Below are 5,583 nucleotides of genomic sequence, written 5' to 3'. Positions count from 1 at the left end.
TACACGTGGCTCCGATCTTGTAATACGTCGCAGATGACATCTGTGAGGCAGAGCTCAAGCTTGCCATCCTTGATGATCTTGGTGGGAATACCCAATTCCATCCAGCCCTTCGTGCCGCCGTCTTCATCATACCGAGCGATAGCCACATGGCCTAACCAGATCACTTGCTGAGTACCAAAGCCGCAGTGGATGGGGATAATTTTGTCCCGCACATGAGCCATAATGGTAATGGTGTCCTCTGCACCGTCATTTGGTGTCACCTCTGCATCACCGTCTTCTTCTACTTCTTCCTGTCGAGGGGTTTCCTCGTCTTGAAATGAGGCGTTTTCATTGACTAGATCCATCTCTTGGTATCTAATTTATCCAAATTATCGCCAAAAATATTCTTTTAGAAACCTTACATGTATTCTAGTTCTTCAAGAAACCGTTGCAGGCCAGAATTATTTACATAGTCTCCATGATTAAAATAAGATCAATGTTAGAGGTACCGAGTAGCTCGTACTTAAGCGAATGTTAGGGCTACACTGTGTGAGTGACTCGAGCCACTTCGTGTTAATTGGTCCCGAGATACCTGTACGTACTAAAGGTACTACGCGAAAATATATTACGGTAATTTAATTTTAGCAGATTAAAAATTCATCATTTTTAGAGATATCGGTGCTTGTGACGACAGCCAGTCACGCGACTGGTAGCATGAAGTGTTGCTGTAATGTAACTGGAATGCATGAATGTCACCCGAAGGTACGAAGCACTTAGTGAGAATTTGCCTGACGAGTACTGCTAGAGTAGAGCAGACCATGACCAGTATCTTTCACTTTACGCAGCTCAACAGTATCACCGCAGCACGCACACATTGGAATCAACAGACAGAGGCATCACAATGCGAACTACAGGAGTACATTATCTTCATGTTATCGACTTCCTACCTCGCCTACTGCAGGCACTTTAACATGTACCGAAGCCTGAAAAAACGCATTGAGGCATGGCTGAGCTTTTCCGGCATATCGATGCCGGTGAGGTAGCACTCAAAGAATAGTAAAACAGCTGCTCCACAGCTTGAGAAATCCGGCTGGCGTACATTCGTGACTCTCTGAATCGGCAAGGGTATGGAGCTGTCTTCACCTTCTAAAAACACGCCTTTCAGTAGTTCTTCGCATTTGGCGTAATATTTTGACTTGGGGTCTTGCAAGGGGTCGAACACCAGGACTCCTCGACGTTCGCTGCGATAATCGAAAATTGCTCCACACCAGTGGTTGTTGTCTATGTGTAGCGGCAACAGAATGATCTGGTTCGTTTTCTTGAAAGGCTTGCCTGCATTAATAGTCCTGAGCCGGGCGTCTTTATCGTGGAAACGATTGAAGATCGGGTTAACGATGCCAACATCCGGGTGTTCTCGTTGGAGTAGAGCAATCCCATGCCCCATGCATGAATCATCCATCCACATATTTTCTCGAAGCGTTAGTAGTCCGTTATAGGGCACACTACCGAACGAAGTCTCGCGGCCACCCTTCAGCAGAATCCGCCTGATAATAACTTCCCGTTCTGTCGGATCGCTGCTGACTCCGTCATCAATCTTTACCGGTAGAGACAAGCGCTTGACGCTAGTGTTGACAGTTCAAGTAGTCGCATCTTCAGTGGCAGATAAATACTGCATGGAGGCGTGCCATCGGTCCATCGCGACAATGTCCTGGTATTGGAATATCCCAAAGCGAGGAACTCTTACACCAATAGTGTCGTCATCGACAGTTTCAATCAAGCCTTTTCGAAACGCTGCGACCGCAGCCAGGCATTTTTCCACAAATTGTTTTGGAAACACAAATCTGACGTCACAGATGCACTCATCCTCAAGATAAATACCAGCATTCGCCTTCTTGGTCTTTGGAACAGCTCGAATAGTGAGATGGGGTAGCACCTTCTTGGCGTCTTCATAGATGTAGTTGTTGTCCAACAGTTTAGCAATGTTCCGTACGTTTGGAACTGGTGCCAGCGTCCCTTGTACCAGCTTGGAAGCCTTCTTCTTGCTATTCTCGATCCTCTGCTTCTTTTCTGCTTTTCCTTGCTTCTTTCTGACTTGGGGACGTCCCCGACTTTTTGCGCTCTTTGTTATCACAAATGACCCAGACTGCGAGGATTCTGACGAACTGCTGCTAATGTGCTGGCGCTTGGACTGGCTTGGATTTTGTTTGAAATCAGACATTCTTGCTGCATCCACCTCTGGGGTGGTTAAAGTCACACAGGAATTGCCTCTAGTTACACACAGTGGTTCTTGTGTAGCAGGAGGGGTCAAAGTCACGTGGGAAGTACCTCTAGTCACACACGGTGTAACTGTAGGCTCTTGCATTGTAGCTGTAGCACATTGCATTGTAGCTAGAGGTGCGCTCTGTTGAGTCGGAGGTTCGTCATCGTCCGAGTTCGTTGTGGAAGTGTTCTTGATTTTTTCTTCATCTTCCGTATCGCTTTTCATCACAGCATCCTTTGGTTCAACAGCATTGGTATTTAACGTAGGCGAAAATGTCAGCGACGATAGCTGTGAAAGCGGGTCTACCCATTCACCTTCTCGACCAACAAATGGTGCAACACCGTCCTTGATAATGTCTTCAAATTTCTCCAAGGCGTTCATCATTTCTCCAAATACAAACGTTCCGTTCCTGCTCATAATATCTGCAATACGCTTTCCACACTCGAGAGCGTGCTTGTACTTCGTCGTCCCATTTAAAACGTGATGGCGCCTTGCTGTCATAGCAGAGTCACGGACTTGGAAGGTTGTGTACGCAACTGTTTTGTCTGGTACGTCTTCTTCTGGCGCAGGTTGATTCAGCTTGCACGACAACCTCCAACGGGGTGCAATGTACCGAATAGGAATTGCCTCTTTTCCACGTAAAAGACGCCAATACATGACGTGCTGGCATGGAAGCAACATCGTCTTCATGAATGCACATGAGCAGTGATATCTCTAAAGACACGCAATAACAGCGACGTACGTTAGGGTTTACACGGGCCAGAACGGGTGACAAACTTACCGTAGTGTCGACATGATAGCATGTACTGGTGTCGCCACCTCCGGTCAGGACAAACAGGCTAGAATGTATTTCCTCCACGCCGTAACTTGTCTTGCGATCCTTAGACGCCCAATACTGCTCTTCAACAAGCCGGTACGCATACGGGCTGACTTCGCGCGCTAGCTGTGCAAGCTCGTGATCTGCACCATCATAACGCATCTGGCCCACGTCTGTAATTTTCTTTCCGTACTCCATCTCTGCTACTGCTTGCAAGAACATCAGCGTATCTACGCACTCATCCAGCGCCATCTCCGGCTTCAGAACCTCTTTGATATGACCCCATGATGTTTCAAGCCTACAGACCACCAAACCACCAGGCAAAAACACAGTTAAAGGTGAGTCTAGAACCTATAGCGCAAGAAAATGTACCTATTATTGGTGTGGTTGCCTAGATGTGGAACATCCGAACGTGCGTACAGCGCCCATCGTTCTTTCATCGAATCCCAGTTCTTCATGAAGTACTTCAAAAATGGATGCGTAGGCACAGGTACAGGGTCTTCACGTTTAAGACGAACACCTTCCAGCAAGAAGTATAGATACTTCAGATACTTAACGTACTCATCCGTAGGAATCGTTAGCCGCATCATATCGATAGCATCTTTAACTTGGTCTTTGTCGAAGCTGGACGGGCCTCCATACTCGCTCTTTGCCAGCTCGATCCGAATATACTTCTTCAAATGGAAGTGACACAGAATCACTTTCACGCCAGGGAACTCCATTTCTAGTAATCCTAATTTATTCATGTCCTTGTCAATCACAATTACCCTGACTTGCTCCCACGAAGAGTTGTTAAACTTGAACGACCCGATAGCATCTGAAAGACACTCTGCCCTTTCGTTCTCCATGAGACTGTGGTGTACGTATTGACCCTAGCATTACGTTAACAACTCATAAGTAAGAATTTGTACATATTAAGTACATGTTGTAGCTGAAGCTACGCAAACAGTAAAAGTGTAACTAGAGGCACATAGGATGTATCGTCAGGGACATTTACTTACATGTCCGTACACATCATTAACCATGAACGAGAAGAGCTTGTAGCGCGATTCGTTGGTGTTATGCGTCGCGTCATTGAGCATCACTTCAGGAAAAGCCTTGAACCAGCGTCGCATTTGTCTCGTCTGCAACGCGATGGTCTGTGCAGTTTTGGATTCGTCGACGTAAACGGTTGCTCGGTTTCCACGACATTCGCAAATCCCTCGCAAGACAGTCTCCAGCCGTTCTTCAGTAGTCGCACCTCCCCTTCGTCTCTCCTTCATTCTCGCCACCATGTTGTGTACATCTCGAAGCACCACATTTTTTCCTACATGGAGTCCAAAACAAGAAAGCTATCAGTCACTTTATATAATTCTGGGTTGAGTTAAGCGCACCCACCTGTCTTCTTTCGCAGGAACTGCATAATTAGCTTCGGCTTAGAACCAGCAGCTTGAAGTTCATCCACGAATGCCAGTATGTCCGGATCCTCCACGCGACGGTTCGACACATGGTTCTCAAATGTAGCGCGAGACACATTGTGGTTGTGTCTGACGTCAAAGTCAGTGACGCGTACCATGAACGTGTCGTGTTCATCGTTCCACACGACAGCAGCCTTAATGTTTGCCTTACAGCCTGTAGTCTTCTCAAAAAACGACCTTCGTATCCCCTTTCCACGGCTCTTGCGCTTCCACCCGTGACTGCAGACCAACTTAATCCAGAAATTTCCGAACTCCTCAGGGATCAATCGATCCGACGTCTCATCAGTAACTGTGTTAGTCGTGCCGGAATCATCTGGGTCCTTCGCATTAACACTCAGGTTTGCTCGCGCCTTAATTTCTCGATTTCTCTTTTGAACCGACGTGGACGTGCGCTGTGGAAAGATCTGGTGTGTCTCCTCTTGGTAGCGCTCCATGTATTTGCGGAAGGTATCCCAGCTCTCATGCCACTCGACATCAACTGGGGGACAGAGCCACGAGACCCCAGGAGGGACTTGCCGCTCGGGTTCACTGTCGCTCATTCTGATTGCACACATGAGAACCACAGAATACGCTCTTAGCTTACCTCCCCCCCTCTAATCTACATGAACATGCATGCTTACCTTCAGAGCTGTCGTGTGTCTTCGTCTCGTATTAGAGTTTAGGAGGGGCGCGTGGCTGATGTAGTGCGCGGGAATTTTTTGGAATGAAAGGCTCATAGATTTTGGGGATGAGAGAAAGGGGGGAGAGGGGGTGTCTTTTTCAGAAATCTTGTTTTTCAGAACTGAGTTGAAATTTACCTCGGACAGTATTTTATCGTCAAAATTACGAAGGTACTACTGTAATGTTTCGTGTAAGTACTATTTTACTCGGTGCCGCTAATCAAATAGTATAATTTGAGTACTTTTAAAATAATTTTAGGAACGTTTTTCGGGCCCCACAGCGTAGGGTGCCGAATAGCCTACATTATGAGCAGCAACTTCGTCTGAAAATGCTGGCTGCACTTCGTAGCTTCGAGGCCACAGTAAAAGAAAACGATGTTCTGGTAGCTGCATAGGGTTCAGCTCAGAGGG

This window comes from Phytophthora infestans, genomic scaffold, assembly GCF_000142945.1.
Source record: "Phytophthora infestans T30-4 supercont1.38 genomic scaffold, whole genome shotgun sequence".
NCBI lineage: Eukaryota > Oomycota > Peronosporomycetes > Peronosporales > Peronosporaceae > Phytophthora > Phytophthora infestans.
This window is presented reverse-complemented; position numbering follows the sequence as displayed.